At 38.1% G+C, this 20,037-nt stretch overlaps 1 pseudogene; it reads right to left on the bottom strand.

Annotated features, from left to right (window-relative positions):
* Nucleotides 1-788: 788 nt before the first annotated feature.
* Nucleotides 789-10,651, bottom strand: LOC119532697 (annotated as a pseudogene).
* Nucleotides 10,652-20,037: the final 9,386 nt, after the last annotated feature.

Raw genomic sequence — 20,037 nt, 5'->3', positions numbered from 1 at the left:
AATCATGATTAACATAAAAATATAGTGCATAATTACCTAAAATACCTGTTTTTAAAAATATGCACTATAATTTTGTTTTCCAGAACAGTGAATTTTTAAGAGTAAATATTATAAAAAAGCATGTTGTGTTTCTAGGAATTAGTGCTTGTTGTCTAAAATATCTTATCTGTTGGGTTATAGTTATTCATAATATCCTCTTTTTTTCTGGTTTCAAACTTATAACACACGGTTTAAAAGGAAAGAAAGCAGAAAAAGAGAAAACTGATTATAGATTTGAAGGAATCTAGGAAAAGAAAAAAAAACAAAGAAATAAAGGGGGATAAGTTTGGAGAAAATCCAGTTTTCCAAAATCCCAGTCTCCCACCCAGAGCCCAGCCCTTGGAACAGGAGAAGAAAATTAGATCAGTTTTGTACAAGTGGCTTTTATAAATCAAATCACAAGAAAGCTGGCTTGGCTTCTCTTTGGTCCTCCCAGATCACCACATGTCTATCACTCTGGCCAGTCCTGCCTTTCCACATAGACCATTTCTTTTGCCTCTTCTAGACCTTGACTTGTGTCCCAGTTTGGGGTTTTCAGGGAGAGTGAACATGAAGTTAGAGTGAGGCTGCTTCAAATTCTGGCTCAAGCATCCATCCAGACTCCACTTGTAGGGCTCCTGGGGTAGAGAGGGGTGGGAGAGAAAGACTCTGCCCAGGCTGTCATCATCATTGGACAGGGGAGCAGACAGTATCCAAGGGCTTACCCTCCTTTCCCTCCCACCCCAACTCAGGTGGAGGAGGAGCAGCTATCACCAGAGCTTGTGTTAGTGAAGGTTTCAGCTCAGCACCAAACAAATGTCAATGGTGAACCTGAAAGCATCTACCATTGGAGAAGGTTGAAAAGGGCTGGGTCACTAGAGTCACTGAACTAGGACTTGATGGGAATGGCATTGCCTGGATGTTCTGTAGACCCCTGTCCCATAGACCCCTGCATTTATCCAGGATCACAGTGCTAGAGAGGTCACTGTGGACCACAGGGAGGTCTCTGATGTAAATGCCTAACTCCAAAGTGCAGTGTTGTCTATAGTATCTCCTCTTGAGTATCCTTCTGCCACAGCAGAGCAATTAATCTGCATGCTTGCTGTGAACACCACCAACTCATACCATTGGTTTACAGCTTCTAAGAAGAAATCCACATGGGTACCCTTACGTACAAAATACTGGACAGGATTTTTGTCTATTACCACCTCAAGGATGAAGTCAGGCCAAAACTGGCCTCCACCCCATCATGGTGGGATTGTTAAGTGTTTCATCCAGATCCAGCACTAGGATCTTTGTCTTCACCTGGCTCAGCTGATGCTGGGACACAGGAGATAAAGGAAGGATAGAATATCAATGAGTTTGGCACTGAATTTCTGTGGCTCTGACTCCATAAAAGGTAAAAGAAGCTCCAGAGCTTGGTGGCGAAGGCCACAGACATACACAGCCCCAGTAGACAGCTCTGCCTTGACCCTAAGGCAGCCCCTGCTCCCAGGAAGGTAAATGTGGAACCTGAATGGCAGGAAAGGCTGCACAGGTAGGCATGGAGAAGGGGCTGAGAAAGCTACCACAGCAAGAGGGAAGCCCAGCATAGCAGGAAGCTGGGGGACAGGTGGGGCAGCCCACACTAGGGGTGGATGAGACACATGGCATGGAGCAGCACCTATGGCTTTGTGGAGGTTGCAGGTTGAGACAGGTCAGGCAAGGATGAGCCCAGGAAGGAAGGGGATGAAGAAATAGGGGAGGAAGTAATGGGGCAGGGAGGAGAGGGAAGGGGCCTTAGTATTTGTTTATAACCCATCTTATTTCTGTAAGATTGGTAGTAATGTCACTTTCATTGCAAATTTTAGTGTAATTAATCTTCAGGTTTTTCACTTTTGTTGATCTGTTCAAAGAACCAACTATTTGTTTCTATTATCTAATTCATCTCTGCTCTAATTTCACTTTCTTCCTTCTACCAGCTTTGGGTTTAATTTGCTCATTTTTTGCATTTCCTTAAGATGTAAAATTATGTTATTGATTTGAGAGTTATTCCTTTTTAATATAGGTGTCTTTTCTATAGACTTCTCTACTAGCAACGTTTTCTGTGCATCCTTTAAGTTTTGATGTTCTTTCATTTCTGTTTATCTCAAAGTGTTTTCTAATTTCTCTTGTGATTTCATCTCTAACACATTGGTTAAGAGTGTGCTGTTCAATTTCCATGTATTTGTGAACTTTCCAGTTTCTCTTCTGTAACTGATTTCTGGTGTCATTCCACTTTAGTCAAAGAAGATACTTAGAGTTTCAGTGTTTCTGTATATGTTGTGGGGTAACATATGGTCTATCCTGGGAATGCTCCATGTGCAGTTGAGAGGAATGTGTATCCTGCTCAATCTAGTTGGTTTATAGTGTTCAGGTTCTCAATTTCTATATAAACATAAGTCAAATTTTTCTGTGCATTTGTGAAAGTGGGAAATTGAAATATCCAAATATTATTGTAGAGCTGTCTATTTCTCCCTTCAAATCTGTCATTTTTTCATCCATATTACTTTGGTGCTCTGTTGTTCCTTGTACATATATTTATAATTATTACATATTCTTGATGGTTGTCCCATATATATACTTCTTTGACTTTTGTAAAAATGCTTGATTTAATTTCGTCTGATATAACTAGCCAGCCTGGCTTTCTTTGGGTTGCTATTTGCTTTTAGTGTTGCAGTATTGTTTTGCATTCTTTCATTTTCAACCTCTTTAGGCCTTTGGCTCTAAACTGGGTCCTTATAGACAATAAATGTTTACATCATCTTTTATCCATTATCCCAGACTTTGCTCTAATTAAGTAATTACTTTAGGTGAAAATATATTAAACTATTTAAGCAGAGATTGGCATAATGGATAATATTACTTGTAAGTAAGAACTTCTTCCATTTTATTTGTTTTCTATATGCAATTTATTTGATTTCTATATGTATTTTCTTTCCTTCAATAGTGCTTTCTTTTTGATACTTTGTAGTGTACAATTTTAATTCTCTTCTAATTGTCCCTTTTCTCTGTTTTTCTTTAAACAGATTTTGAAGTAGTTTCAAACTTATAGAACAATTTCAAAGATAAGGAATGCCAACATACACCACTGTATCTGACACTCAGATCCACCAATTTTAACATTTTGCCACATTTTCTGAATCATTGTATCCATCCATCCATCCATTCATCTATTTATCTATTTTCTAAACTTTTGAGAGTAGATTGGATAAACCATGCTCTGTTCCCTGAGCACAATACTTCCATGTACATTTTCTAAGAACATGGATATTCACTAATATATCTGCCTGAAGTATAGTTAAGTTTAAAAAATTTAGTATTGCTGAAATGCATAATCTATATCCCAATTTTTTCTTAATATCCTATAATATCCTTTTGAGTCATTTCATCTACTTTGTTAGATCCCATCTAGGGCCATGCACTGCATTCAATTGTCTTTGATTCTTTTGCTGTTCTTTTATTAGTTGTGAACTTTCCAGTTTCTCTTCTGTAACTGATTTCTGGTGTCATTCCACTTTAGTCAAAGAAGATACTTTGTATATATACAAAGTAGATTTTCTCAGCTCAACCACTCCGAAGCATCCCATTCAGTGTGATGAATATATTCAGAATGCTTTGCTAATCTCACTGCCATCCATTACTAGAAATTTCCCATCGGCCTAAACAGAAACTGTATACCCATTATGCATTCACTTCCCATTGCTCCTCCACTGTGCAGCAGGTAAACTCTTACCTACTTTCTCTCTCTGAACTTGCATATTCAAGTTCTAACCCATAAGCAAAATCATACAATATCTGTCTCTATGTGTCTGACTTATTTCAGTCAATGAGATGTATTCTCATTCATCCGCATTGTACCATATATCAGAGCTTCATTCTTTTTACAGCTGAATAATAGTCCATTGGGAGTTTACCACATTTTGTTTATCAATCCATCTGTTAATGAACACTCGGGTTGCTTTCACCTTTTTTCTACTTTGAACAATGTTGCTCTAAACATTGGTGTTCCAATATATATCTAAGCCCTGCCTTCAATTTTTTAGGGAATATTGCAGGAAGTGGGATTGCTGCATCATATGGTAATCCTGTTTTCAACTTTCTGAGGAAGCATGTAACTGGTTTTCGTTGTGTTTACACCATAGTACAATGCTAATGATAATATATAAGGATTCCTATTTCACTGTATTCTTGCCAACACTATTTGTTGTTTTGATAGTAAGAACAAACTTGTGGTTGTGAGATGGTATCTCATTGTGGTTTTGATTTGCATTTCTCTGATAATTAATGAAGTTCAGCATCTTTTAATATACTATTGGCTATTTATATAACTTGTTGGGCATTATGTCTTCTTAAGTCACAAGTGAAACCATATGGCCCTAAATTTTACTTCTTTGGGAGGTTTTTGATACAGATTGAATCTTTATTTCTGTTTGGTCTTTTGAAATGTTCTATTCTTGTTCAGTTTAGGCAATTAGTGTGTTTCTGGGAATTTGTCCATTTCATTTAAGTTATTGAATTTTTTAGCATACAAGTTTGTGCTGGTTGGATATAGTACATCCATGACAGTACCATGGAAGTTGAGGACTGGAGTCAAGAAATCTCAAGCAAGGAGAGCAGAGAAATGCTTGCACATGGAAAGAGTAAGTCCACCCAGAGGCAGAGGGTGGGCTTTGTGCCTTGATTCTCAGGCAGAGTGCTGCTGCCTCAGACCATAGAGAGGGTGGAGCACATTCCCAAGTAATTTGGGAGAGCTTGGCCACCATCCAACTCTTTGGACAGGGGAAAGCCTTTGACCAGAGAGACAGAGTCTGGGTGGAACCCCAGGCTTGATTTGGGTGGGACCAAGAAGAAGGTGGTCTCCCCAATGCATGGAAATGTTGGAGCATGCACCCTAACATTTGAAGGGAGAAGGGCTTCCAAGCAGGCCATTGGAAAGGGCTGGACTCCTGCTCTCTCAAGCCCCAAGGATACATCATTCTAAAAATGACTCAGACATTGAAATCTAATGGAGTTTGCCCTATGGGTTTTTGGAAGTGTTTTGGTCCCATGAGCCCTGTTTTCCTTTCAGTTTCTCCTTAATACAATGGCAATGTTTATCCTATGACTGTCCCTCCTTTGTATATTGGAAACAGAGAACTTATTCTGAGTTTCACAGGTCCACAGCCAAAGGGGAATTTTGCCTTAGGACTAACCATGCCTGTGACTGATTTTGAGAAGATCTTGTGTTTAGCTATTGTTACTGAAATGATTTAAGTTTCTGTGATACTGTGATAGGAGGAATGTATTTTGTATTTGGAAAGAACATGTCCTTTTGGTGTGAAGGCAGTGGAAGTTGCCAGTTTGGATATATTATGTACCCCAGAAAAAAATGTTCTTTAATGCATTCTTGTGGGGGCAGACATATTAGTGTTGATTATGCTGGAACATTTTCAGTAGCTTGTTTTCATGGAGATGTGGCCCCACCCATTCATCAGGGTTCTTGATTAGTTTACTGGACACCTATAAGATTTCAAACAGAAGGAGCTCAGTGTTGCAGCTGAGAGATATTTTGGAGACAGCTGCTAAAAGCAGACTTTTGCTGATGCCTTGGAGATGCCAGCCCAGACTTTGTTTCAGAGAAGTTAAGACAGGTCAAAATGCCCCAAGAGCAGCATTTTGGAGAATGCCATCTTGAAACACAACCTGGGAGTAAAGGAAGAAGACACCAGCCATGTGCTTTCCCAGCTGACAGATGTGTTCCAGATGTCATTGGCCATTCTTCAGTGAAGTTACCCTATTTTTCATGCCTTAGTTTGGAAAATTTTATAGCCTGAAGACTGTAACTTTGTAACCAAATAAAACCCCCTTTTCTGGTTTGCTGATGCTGCTGTTTTGCAAAATACCAGAAATAGATTGGCTTTTATAAAGCAGATTTATCATGTTACAAATTTGCAGTTCAAAGACCATAAACTCTCCAAACTAAAGCATCAACAAGAAGATACCATCATTGAAAATGGCTGATGGTGTCTGAAACACCTCTGTCAGCTGGGAAAGCATGTGGCTGGCATCTGCCAGTCCTTTCCTCCCAGGTTCTGGTTCCAAAATGGCTTTCTCTACAATTTCTCTGGGATTCTGTCTCTCCTAGCTTTTCTCAGCTCCTGTGCATCCTTGCCTGTTTCCCAAGGCATTTCTCTCTAAGCATCTGGGAGTCCTCTCTCAGCTTCTCTGGGGCAAACTCTGGGCTTCATCTCTTAGCTTAGCATTTCTAAATGTCTGTCTGAATTTCCAATTTTCTGTGTCTGTGTCAGCCCCTGGGCTCTCTTAAGGACTCCAGTAAACTAATCAAGACCACCTTGAATGGGCAGGGACACCCATCCATGGAAATAATCTAATCAAAATGACTCACCCACAGTTGCATGGCTCACATCTCCATGGAAATAACCTAATCAAAATATCCCATCCATAATAAGTCTGCAAACACAAGATTGCATTAAAAGAACATGGCTGGGAGACAGGGAAGATGGTGGCATAGAAAGGAGTGGAAGCTAAGTAGTCCCCCTGGAACAACTAAAAAAATCAGAAACAACTATTAAATAATCCAGAATAACTGTGGGGGGGGGTGGGCAAATGAGACTTTCCACTCATCATACACCAACCTGAATTGGGAGGAATGCCCAAGAACACAGCATAAAATCTGTAAGTAAAACCTGTAGATCCAAGTCATGAGACCCCTCCCCCATAGCCCAAGCTGCAAAGTCTCATGGTGCCAGAGAGAAGCTCTCTCCCAGCAAGAAAATATAGCTCAGCTGAGCTCCAACTGAGGTTTTAAGTAGCGAGTGTGAACTGCCCACTACAGGTACGAATCCCCAAAAACAGACAGAGGCTTTGGGTGACAACTGGCCTTGGAGAGCTGGAGGGTTGCCTTGGACTAGGTCTGAAGGGGACTGTCTGTTTCTTTATCAGTTCAGTGGAGAAAGCCCCAGCCATTACAGTTCCCAGTGCTGGGACTCAAAGATGGGTGGAGATAGCACAAGAAGAGAGAGAGAGACCATTGAAATGCTAATGACCTCCCCCTAGGGGCTCTATCTTCTCTAAGAGGAAAGGGGTGGGACACTTTCCATTCAGAACCAGACCACAGAGCCTGGGGGAACACAGCCATACCTCCTCACACAGGTCAAGAATTATAGGCTAACAGGCACCACCTGCTGGGCAGAAAAGCACAGTGACCTGAGGCATCACAGGAACCAATTTTCTGCAAGACACCCTCAGGTAAACCAGATCTGAATATTTCTTCCCTCTGGGACCTGAGCCTGTTCTGGTCTGGGAAAACCTGATTGGGGTAACCAAGGAAACCATGCCTAGACAACAGAAAATTACAATCTACACTAAGAAAAACAAAGTTATGGCTAAGTCAAAGGAACAAATGTACACTTCAACTGAGATAAAGGAATTTAAACAACTAATGCTAAATCAATTCAAAAAGTTTAGAGAAGATATCTCAAAAGAGATAGAGGCTGTAAAGAGAACAATGGGCATACATAAGGCAGAAATCAAAAGTTCAAAAAAACAACTAGTAGAATCTATGGAAATGAAAGGCACTACACAAGAGATGAAAGATACAATGGAAACATACAACAGCAAATCTCAAGAGGCAGAAGAAAACACTCAAGAACTGGAGAACAAAACACCTGAAAGGCTACACACAAAGGAGCAGATGGAGGAAAGAATGAAAAAAATATGAGCAATGTCTCTGGGAACTTAAAGATGAAACAAAGTACAACAATGTACGTATCATTGGTGTCCCAGAAGGAGAAGAGAAGGGAAAAGGGGCAGAAGCAATAATAGAGGAAATAATTAATGAAAATTTCCCATCTCTTATGAAAGACATAAAATTACAGATCCAAGAAGTGCAGTGTACTCCAAACAGAATAGATCTGAATAGACCTATGCCAAGACACTTAATAATCAGATTATCAAATGTCAAAGACAAAGAGAGAATCTTGAAAGCAGCAAAAGAAAAGCAATCCATTACATACAAAGGAAGCTTAATAAGTCTATGTGTGGCTCTCTCAGCAGAAACCATGGAGGCAAGAAGGAAGTGGTGTGATATATGTAAGATACTGAAAGAGGAAAACCACCAACCAAGAATCCTATATCCAGCAAAGCTGTCCTTCAAATATGAGGGAGAGCTCAAAATATTTTCTGACAAACAGACAATGAAAGACTTTGTGAATAAGACACCTGCCCTACAGGAAATACTAAAGGGAGCACTACAGAGTGATAGGAGAAGACAGGAGTACATGGTTCAGAACACAATTTTGGGAGATGGTAACACAGCAATGTAAGTACACTGAACAAAAATAACTATGAATACAGTTGAGAGAGGAAGGTTGGGAGCATGTGAGACACCAGAAGAAAGGAGGAAAGATAAAGACCTGGACTGTGTAACTTGGTGAAATCTAGAGAGTTCAACAATTGGGATAAAATGTACAAATATGTTCTTTTATGAGGGAGAAAAAGCAAATGTCAACTTTGCAAGGTGTTAGAAATGGGGAGATATTAGGGGAGGGATGCAATCAATGTAAACTAGAAACTGTAACTAACAGAATCATTGTATTATGCTTCCTTTGATGTAACAAAGGCAATATACCAAGGTAAATGCAGATAAGAGGGGGGCATAGGGGAGGCATATTAGACAATTGACATTGGTGGGTGTTGTCTGACTCTTTACTCTGCTTTGATTTAAGGTTATTTTTCCTTTTGCTGCTTCATAGCTGTCATTTTTCTTCCTCTTTCTTTTGCTTCTCTACCTTCTTTGACTCTCCCTCCTGCCCTGTGGAAGAAATGTAGATGCCCTTATATAGATAGTGGTGAAGGTGGTGAACACATAAATATATGACCATACAGAGAACCATTGATTGTTTACTTAGGATGGAATGTACAGTGTGTGAAAAAAACATATTAAAAAAATGGGTTGATAACAAAACCTCGAGGGTAATATTCTGAGTGAAATAAGCTAGACACATAAGGACAAATATTGCAGGGTCTCACAGATAGGAACTAATTATAATATGTAAACTCATAGACGATGCTTAAGAATGGGGAGTGGTTGCTTAGTATGAGCAGAATATTCAACTAGGATGAACTTAAATGTTTGGAAATGAACAGAGGTGTCAGTAGCAAGATGTGAGAATAACTAACAGTGCTGAATGGTGCATGAATGAGGTGGAAATGAGAAGCTCAGAATCATATATGTCACCAGAAGGAAAGTTGGAGATCAAAAGATGGGAATTTATAAAACTGAATCCTATGGTAGGCAATGTCCATGATTAACTGTACAAATATTAGAAATCTTTTCCATGGACCAGAACAAATGTATGACAATACATTTAGAAGTTAATAACAGAGGGGAATATAGGGAAGAAATATATACCTATTGCAAACTATATACTACAGTTTGTAGTATTTCAACATTCTTTGATAAACAGTAACAAATGTACTATACCAACACTACGAGTCAACAATTAAGGGGGGGTTGGTTAGGGATGGGGAGGATTTGAGTTTCCTTTTCTTTTTTTTCTTTTTTCATCTTTTACTTTATTTCTTGTCTGGAGTAATGAAAAGCTTCTAAAAATTGAACAAAAATTGAGTGTGGCTATGGATGCACAGCTGTATGAGGGTACCAGGGGCAACTGACTGTACACTTTGGATCTTTGGATAATTGTATGGTATCTGAACAATCCCAATAAAAGTTTAAAAAATTAAAAAAATAAAGAACATGACTTTGTGGGGGACATAATAGATTCAAACCAGCACATTCCACCCTTTGGATCCCCAAAAGACATGTTCTTTTCCATATGCAAAATACATTCATTCCCTCACAATGTCATAAAAGCTTAAATCATTTCAGTAACAATATATAAGTACAAAGTCTTATTAAAATTAGTTGCAGGCATTATTTGTCCTTAGTCAAAATTCTCTGGCTGTGAATCTGTGAAACTTAGAACAAGTTATCTGCTTCCAATATACAAAGAAGGGAGGAGGGAAAATCAGGATAAACATTCACATTGTCATAGGGAGAAATTGAGAAGAAGACAGGGATGGCCAGGCCAAACAGATCTCAAAGTCCACAGGGCATACTTCATTAGGATTCAAAGTCTGAGAATCATTTACAGAATAACATTTTATCCTTGGGGTTGAGAGAGTGGAATTCCCACTATTTCCAAGAAACTTCTCAGCAGCACTGTTCTCTCCAAATGTTGGGGCTATTGCTCCAATGTATCTAGGCATTGGGGAGACATCCTTGTTTTTGGCCCCACATTCTTCAAGCATTGGGGCACTCTCTGGACTTGATAACATCTCTGGGCCCCAGGCTTTCCCCTCTCCAAACAGTGAGATGGTGGCCAGGCTCTCCACAGTCACCAGGGAATGTGTTCCACCCTCTCCGAGGCCTCACCAACACCTTTTCTGAACAACAGAGCTTCCAAACTCTCCTCTATTCCCCAGGCATTGGAGAACCTTAGGTGGCAGCAGTCTTAAACTCTGGGGCACTGTTAATCTCACTCTACCCACCTGCTTGGGTGGGTTCATTGTCCTGGTCAAAGGTTTCTTTACTCCAGACCTTAGTTTCCATGGTTCTGCCCTTGAAGTCATCCTTCCTGCAACTTGTCCCTTCCCCATCCTCTCCAGTCCAGACTGGCAGTGGTTGTTTATACAGATCTCACAAAAAAATTGTTGGCTTGGCATGCAGCATACAGGGGTCAACACCACCAGACAATAGGACTTTCCACAAATCCTTCCTGGATAATTCCATCTCCAATCCTGGCTAATACTGAAATGGCTAGCTGATCAAATACTCATGTGGGGCACTATCCTCCAGAGTCTCACTTTCTGGAAGTCCAGAATTTTCCAGACATGAATTTTTGGTTTTGTTGTACCCAAGAATTCAGTTCTTTGCTTATCTCTCTCCTCTTGTATTTTACTCTAAGCTTCAAGGAGAAGCCAGGCTGCATTTTCCACATTTAGTTTGGCAATCTCTTCAGCTAAGTATCCCATCTTGTCACTTTCAAATTCTGCCTTCCATCCAACATCACGACTCAATTTTGCCAAATTTTCTGCTACTTTAAAACAAGGATCATTTTTCTTCCAGTTGGCAATAATGCATGCATCATTTCTGTCTAAGTCCTCTTCAGAAGTATCTTTAGAGTCCACATTTCCATTAACAGTCTCCTCAAAGCGGTCTAGGTGTTGTCTATCAAGCTCCTCATGATTCTTCCAGAAGCTTCCCCTTATCCATTTAAAAGTCCGTTCCAAAATGTTTAGCATTTGCAAACTCAGCAGCACCCTACTTCTGTGGTAACAAAAGCTCTTCTGACTAGCTAAATCTGCCGTTATGCAAAATACCAGAAATAGATTGGCTTTTATAAAGGAAATATATTATGTTACAAATTCACAGTTCCAAGGCCATTAAGGTGTCCAAACTAAGGCATCAGTGAGAGAATACCTTCTCTGAGGGAAGGCTGATGGCCTCTGGAAAATCTCTGTCAGCTAGGAAGGCATGTGGCTGGCATCTGCAAGTCCTTTCCTCCAAAGTTCTGGTTTCAAAATGGCTTTCTCCAAAATGTCTCTGTGCTTCTGTCTCTCCTAGCTACTCTCTCTCAGCTCCTGTGCATCCTTGCTTCTCTTCCCAAGGCATTTCTCTCTAAGCATCTGGAAGTCCTCTCTCAGCTTCTCTGAGGCAAACTCTGAGCTTCATCTCTTAGCTTACCATCTCCAAGTGTCTTTCTGTCTGCATCACCAAGTGTCTGGAACTGTGTCAGCCCCTGAACTCTCTTAAGGACTCCAGTAAACCAATCAAGGCCCACCTTGAATGGACAGGGCCACATCTCCATGGAAATAATCTAATTGGAAGCTCCTACCCATAATATGTCTGCACCCAGAAAATTGGATTAAAGAACATGGCATTTGTGGGAGACATAATAGATTCAAACCAGCACAACTTACATGAACTAAAATTCACCTGTTTTAAAAAACAATTCATTGATTTTTTAAGGCAATAGCTTTACTTTTACTTTATCAAAAATTAAAAAATAATCAATTCAGACAAAACAAACCAAAAGAACATAAAAACAAATAACCTAAAATAACCCTATTGCTTCCAACATGTCCCTACCATACCCCAAGAAAATTAACATACCCTAATAAAACAAAGGAATAAGAAAAACAAATAGCCTAAAATAACCACATTGCTTCCAATATGATCCTACCACACCCAAGAAATAATCTAATCAGAAGATCTCACCCATAATAATTCTGCACCCAGAAGATTGGATTAAATGCATATGGCATTTGTGGGGACCATAATAGATGCAAACCAGCACAATTTACATGAGCTAAAATTCACCTGTTTTAAAATGCAATTTGTTGATTTTTAAAAAATAATTTTTTATTAGAGAAGTGGGTTTAGAGAATTCATGCATAAAATACAGGATTCCCTTACACCTCCCCAACACCAACACTTGCATTGGTTAGGAAAATTGGTTAAAATTGATAACACATTTTTTGTAATTCTATTTTTTGTTACAATTGATGAAAGATTATTGAAGTTGTACTATTAACTGTTTTCCATAATTTATGTAGTGGTTTTTTCCCATATTCCAAAACTATTTTTACGTCTTTATTTTATTACTCCTCTACCCACACACTTGATTAAGGGGTTGTCAGTTATGAGGATTTTACAATCACATGGTCACACAGTGAAAGCTACATAGTTATACAATCATTATCAAAGATCAAGGCTACAAGATTACATTTAAACAATGTCAGGTATATCCTTCAGGCTATTCTAATACATTAAAAAGAAATCTGTGTAATGAGTCAGTAGTCATAATTATTTGATAAATCCTAACTTCTCAGTTACAACTCCCCCCTCATATTTGATCATTCTGTCAATATTCAGGCATATTGAGCAATGATCATTCTAACTTCTATGCACTGAGGAGTGTTCTCAACATTATGGGGTAGAGGAGTAAAACTGGTTGTCATTCTTGGGGATAATTGAAACTCTTATTTCAGGCTTATATGGCATAGGAGCAATCTGGAAACCTGAAAATATAAAATTAGTAGGTAAAAATTTTAAAGGCTTTAGATAAAGGCAAGGGTATTCTTCAGGTTTTCCAGGAACACTGTTCATTGCGGCTTGGCATACTGTGGCAATTTGCAATATCTGGTTGAAGCTTGCATATAAGTAACCTCCAGAATGACCTCTTGATTCTGTTGAAAATATCTTAGTCACTGAAACTTTATTTTGTTTCATTTCTTTTACCATTTGGTTCAAGAAGTCATTGTTAATCCCATGATGCCAGAGATGGACACAATCCTGGGAGGCATGTACCAAATTTTCAGGAGAGAATTTCACCCCTGGGCATCATGTACAACATAGTGGGGTGGTTAGTGAGTTTATTTGCAGATTTTGACTTGGAGAGAGAAGCCACACCTCAGCAACAAAAGAGGTTCTCTGGGAGTGACTCTTAAGCATAATTCTAAGTAGGTTTAGCTTTGCCATTACAAAAATAAGTTTCATAAACTCAAGATCAAAGACTTGGCTTATTAAACTGAGTGTCCCTAATGCTTGAGAGGATATCAGGAATTCCCAGGTGGGGAAGTTTAATAGTTCTACACTATTTCTCCAGTTCCTCAAGGGACTCTGCACATACGTTTTTATTTTCTGCCCAGGATATGCTGGTGTGTGTCAGAGTATTACAGTAACCTGTACAGAATAACAAGATTTTATTCCCTATTCTAGTATCCATGTAATTAGGTTGTTTATATAAACTAACCAGACAGATTAAATTAAATAGTGTGCTAGAGAAAATTTAAGTTTTGGACAAAATAAACATCTCTTCCTTTGGTCTCATGGAGAAGTTGAAGTTTTAAAATATAGGCAATAACATCCTTTACCCAGTATTATGATTTACATTAATCCTAACCAGATCAGCTTCATTCATATGTCTAATTGAAGTATGATCTCTTTTTCAGCTTCTTTAACTGTTGCTCTATGGAATAATGTTGGTTTTCAGAGACACAGAACTCTAACTCTAGGTCTCAGGTGTCACACAGATATTCAAAATTCCAGGATAATAACTGGAAACTCTTATTTGTTATAAACAAAGAGCACAGCATCTCAGAATTTAGAGAGAGCAGTTAAAACCCAGTAATAAATATGATTGTTGTAAGAGCTTACAATTTAGAAACCTTTACAATGAGCCTTATAGAATATTCTGTACTCCCTAATTGATTGCCCAATATCTGCCCACTTTCTGTCTCCTTATAACCTTTGTTCTTGAATTTAATTCTCATTGTTTGCTCATTATAGTTAATTTATATTACTGAGACTATACAATAGTAGTCCTTTCATTTCTGGCTTATTTTTCTTAACCTATTGTCCTCAAGTTTCACTCACCTTATTGTATGATTCCTGACTTCATTTTTTCTGCTGTTGCACAATATTCCATCATACATATACACTACAGTTCATCCTTCTGCACATCAGTCACTATATCCGTGGGCCACCTCCATCCATTGACCATCATGAATAGTACTGCCATAAACCCTTGTATGCAAATATCTATTCATGTCCCTGATTTCAGTTCTTCTGAGTGGATACATAGTAACTGGGTTGCAATATCATATGGCAACCCTATACTTAGTCTCCTCTGGAACTGCCAAACTGATCTCCAGTGAGGCTGTACCATTCTACTTGGTACCAACAGTGAACAGGTATATTGCTATCTCCATAACTTTTTCAGCACTTGTATCTTTCTGTTTATTATTTTTTACATATATTTTTTGACTTTGCAGATTTTTTTGAGATTTATTTAATACCATATATTCCATCCAAAGTTTACAATCAATGTCTCTCAGTATCAACACTTAATAGTGCAATCAGATTCACACTCAATTTTAGAAAATTTTCATTGCTCCAAAGAGAAAAATAACACATACACACATACATACACACACACACACCAACCCCCCCCCAAAAAAAAAAACCCATATTCCTTACCCCTCTCCAATTATTTACCCCTTGTATTGGTGTGGTACACATTTTACTATTGATGAAAGAATATTAAGGTATTACTGTTAAATATAGTTAATAGCATGCAATAGGTAATTTCCCCCATATACCCCTCTATTATTAGGTCTTTGTAAAAGTGTCATACATTTTTGGTACTTCATTCAAGAACTTATTTATATTTGTAGTGTTAATTGGTGACATATATGACTTTAAACAACCCCTTTCAATTAAATTCATGTGCAATACAGTGCTATTACTTATAATCCCATAAATGAGCAATCATTGCCTCTACCCATTCCCAAACACTAAACTTCAACCTCATTAACAATTCTGCACACATTAGCTAACTGCTTCCCCTTCTCTAGCTTCCGTCTATCTCTAGCTCTCCTATATTCTACATTTTAAGACTCTGAGTTTACATTTTCTGGGTAGTTCATATTAGTGAAATCATACAATTATTGACCTTTTGTGTCCTGCATATTTCACTGAACATTCTGTCCTCAATGCTCATCCATGTTGTTGCATGCATCAGGAACTCATGCCTTCTTACTGTGGTATAATATTACATCATATGTATGTACCATATTTTGTTTATTCACTCTTCTCTTCATGAATACTTGGATTTTTTCCATCTTTTGGAAATTGTGATTAATGCCATTAAGAACAGTGTGCAAATGTTTGTTCTTGTCACTGCTTTCAGATCTTTCAGAGTGTACACTGAGAAGCAGAATTGCCAAGTCATTTTTTCATGCCTTTTAGCAAACTGGTGCCTTTACTTTTGCAGAAATTGAGACATGGCCACAACACAAACAAGTTCCTCTCACTTAGTTTTCTGAGCAACTGCAAAAATGTCTTCCATGGTGGCTGTACCATTTTATATTCCCACCAGTAGTGAATAATTCTTCTTATTTCTCCACCTCCTCTCTAACTTTTATAATTTCCTGTTTGTTTAATAGCAGCCATTTTATAGGTGTGAGAAGATATCTCTGTGGTTTTGATTTGCATGTCTCTAATAGCTAATGAAGATGAAAATCTTCTCATGTGTTTTTAGCCATTCATATTTCCTCTTTGGAAGAACGTCTATTCATATCTTTTGCCCATTTTATAATTGGGTTGTTTGTACTTTTGTTGCCAAATTGTAGGATTTCTTTATATACACTGGATATCAAACCTTATCAGATATATACTTTCCAATTATTCCTCCCATTGAGTTGGCTGCTTTTTCACTATTTTTACAAAGTTCTTTGAAGTACAGAAGGGTTCAATCTTGAAGAGTTCCATTTAGTTTTTCATTCATTGCTTGTTCATAGGGTGTAAGGTCTACGAAGCTACTTCCAATCACTAGGTCTTGAAGACATATCCCTATATTTTCTTCTAGTAGTTTTATGGTACTGGCTCTTATATTTAGGTCTTTGATCCACTTGGAGTTAATGTTTATATAAGGTATGAGTGATGGGTTCTCTTTAATTCCTTTGGATATGGATATCCAGTTCTCCCAGCCTCATTTATTGAAAAGACTCTTCTTTCCAAGTTCATGGATTTGGGGGAATTTTCAAAAATCACTTGACCACAGATCTGAGAGTTTACATCCAAACTCTTGGTTTGATTCCTTTTATCAATATGTCTATCTTTGTGCTAATGCAATGTTGATTTGACCATTTTCTCTTTATAATAAGCAGTCAAGTCACAAAGTGTAAGTCTTCCACTTCCTTTTTACTTTTTAAAGATTTTTTTGGCTATTGAAGCCCACTTTTCCTTCCATATAAATTGGATAACTCACTTTTCCAAGTGTGGAAAGTGATTGTTGGGATTTTGATTGGTATTTGTGCCAGTTTGGATATATTATGTCCCCCAAGAAAAACCACGATCTTTTAATCCAATCTCTTGGATGTTAAGATTAGGTTGTTTCCATGGAGATGTGACCCACCCAACTGTGAGTGACACCTTTTGTTAGGGTGTGACCTCTGATTGAATGTTTCCATGGAGGTGTGGCCCTGCTCATTCAGTGTGGGTCTTGATTAGTTCACTGGAGTCTTATAAAAGGGCTCACAAACAGAAGGACCTCACAGCTGCAGCTGAGAAAGACATTCTGCAGATGGCTGTTGAAAGCAGACTTTTGCTGACACTTTGCCCCAGAGAAGCTAAGAGAGGACAAACACCCCAAAAGCAACACTTTGGAGAATGCTATTTTGAAATGCAGCCTATGATCAAGCAGATGCCAGCCATGTGTCCTCCCGGTTAATAGAGGTTTTCCAGACACCATCAGTGTTATTCAGCGAAGTTACCCTATTGTTGATGTCTTACCTTGGACATGTTATGGCCATAATTCTGTAACTTTGAAACCAAATAATCCCTCTTTATAAAAGCCAATCCATTTCTGGTGTTTTGCAAAATGGCAGAATTAGCAAACCAGAACAATATTGCATCCAATATGTAGATCAATTTGGGTAGAATTGACAACTTAACAACAATTACCATTCTTATCCATTATCATGGAATGTTTTGCCACCTATTTAGGTCTTCTTTAATTTCTTTTATCAATGTTTTGTAGTTTTATGGGTACAGGTCCTTTACATCCTTGGTTAACTTTATTCCTACATACTTGGTTCTTTTAGTTGCTATTGTGGATGGAATTTTGTACTTATTCACCTCTCCATTTAGGTCATTAGTGGTATATAGAAACACTACTGATTTTTGCTAATTAATTTTGTATCCTACCACTTTGATGAATTTGTTTATTAGTTCAAATAGCTTTGTTGTAGATTTCTGAGTTTTCTACATACATAATCATGTCATCTGCAAATGAGTTTTACTTTTTCCTTTCTGATTTTGTATGTCTTTTCTTTCTTTTTCTTGCCTAATTGTTTTAGCTAGAACTTCAAGCACAATGTTGAAGAACAGTGGTGACAGTTGGCATCCTTGTCTCATTCCAATCTTATGGGGAAAGATTTCAGTCTCTCACCACTGAGTACAAAGCTCGATGTGGGTTTTTCATATATGCCCTTTATCGTATTGAGGAAGTTTCCTTCAATTCCCACCTTTTGAAGTGTTTTAATCAGGAAAGGATGCTGAATTTTGTCAAATGCCTTTTCAGTGTCAGTTGAGATGTTCATGTGGTTTTCCACTTTTGTTTGTTTAATGTGTTGCATTACATTGATTCTCTCATGTTGCAATGCACTTCCATGCTTGGAATATACCCCACTTGGTCATGGTGTATGTTCCTTTTAATGTGCTGTTCTATTCAATTTGCAAGTATCTTGTTAAGAATTTTTGCATCTATATTCACTAGGGAGATTTTTCTGAGGTTTTATGTTCTTGTAGTATTTGTATCAAGTTTTTATATTTGAGTGATGTTACCATCACAGAATGAGTAAGTGTTACTTTTTCTTCAAAATTTTTTGAAGAGTTTGAGCAGGAATGGTCTTAATTCTTTATGGAATGTTTGGTAAAATTACCCTCTGAAGCCTTCTGACCATGGGATTTTCTCTGCAGGAAGGTTTTTGATGACTAAATCTCTTTACTTGAAATTAGTTTGTTGAGGTCTTTTATTTCTTCTCTAGCCACGATAGGTTGTTCCTGTGTTTCTAGAAAATTGTCCATTTCATCTAAGTTGTCTAGTTTGTTGGTGAACAATTGTTAATAGTTTCCTCTTATGATTTTTTTTTTTTATTTCTTTGGCATCCATGGTAATGACCTCCTTCTCCTTTCTGATTTTATTTTCATCTTCTCTCTTTTTCACTTTGTCATTCTAACTAAAGATTTGTTAATCTTGTTGATCTTCTCAAATAAACAATTTTTAAATTCCCTATTGTTTTCATTCTCCAATTCATCTGTTTCTGCTTTTTGTTATTATTCCTTCTACTTGCTTTAGGGTTAGTTTCCTGCTCTTTCTCTAATTTTGTCAGTAGTTTAGCTGGGTCTTTGGTATTAGCTCTTTCTACCCTTTTAAGGTAGGCATTTACAGCTATAAATTTCTGTCTCAGCACCACTGTTGTGGTTTGCTAAAGCTGCTGTTATGTAAAATATGAGAAATAGGTTGGCTTTTATAAATGGGATTTATTAGTTTACAAATTTACAGATCTAAAGCTATAGTGTCCAAACTAAGGCATCCACAAGAGGATACCTTCACTGAAGAAAGGCCAGTGGCATCTGGAACACCTCTATCAGCTAGGAAGGCACATGGCTGGTGTCTGCCATTCCTTTGCTCCTAGGTTCTGGTTTCAAAATGGCTTTCTCCAATATGTCTCTGAGATTCTCTCTTAGCTTCTCTCTCTCAGCTCCTGTACATCCTTGCCTGTTCTCTCAGAGTGTTTCTCTTTAAGTATCTGGGGGTCCTCTCTTAGCTTCTGGGCTTCATCTCTCAGCTTAACCTCTCCAAATGTCTTTCTCTCTGCATCTGCAAGCATCTGGGTCTGTGTGAACCCCTGAGCTCTCTTAAGGACTCCAGTAAACTATATATTAATAAAAAGGACAATTCATCTTTTATGTGTGAGGTCATGCCTCCATGGAGATAATCTAATCAAAAATCTCACCCACAGTTCATTGGGTCACATCTCCATGGAAACAATACAAATATCCCACCCATGATAACTCTGCACCCACCAGAGTGGGTCAAAATAACAGTCTTTCCTGAGGTCCACAACAATCTCAAACTGGCACAACCACTTTCATGGCATACCATATAGATATATTGTATTCTCATTTTCATTTGTCCCCAGATATTTACTGTTTTCTCTTACAATTTCTTCCTTGACCTGTTGATTGTGTTGTTTAACCCCCATATATTTGTGAAAGATCCAGTTCTATGGTGACTATTGATTTCCAGCTTCATTCCATTATAATCAGAGAAAGTGCTTTGAATAATTTCAAACTTTTCAAATTTATTAAGTCATTTGTTGTGACCCAACATATGATCTATCCTGGAGAAGTCCCATGAGCACTTG

Source organism: Choloepus didactylus, chromosome 4 (assembly GCF_015220235.1).
Source record: "Choloepus didactylus isolate mChoDid1 chromosome 4, mChoDid1.pri, whole genome shotgun sequence".
NCBI classification, from domain to species: domain Eukaryota; kingdom Metazoa; phylum Chordata; class Mammalia; order Pilosa; family Megalonychidae; genus Choloepus; species Choloepus didactylus.
The sequence above is the reverse complement of the archived record's forward strand: the minus strand, read 5'-3'. Positions and strand labels throughout refer to the sequence as shown.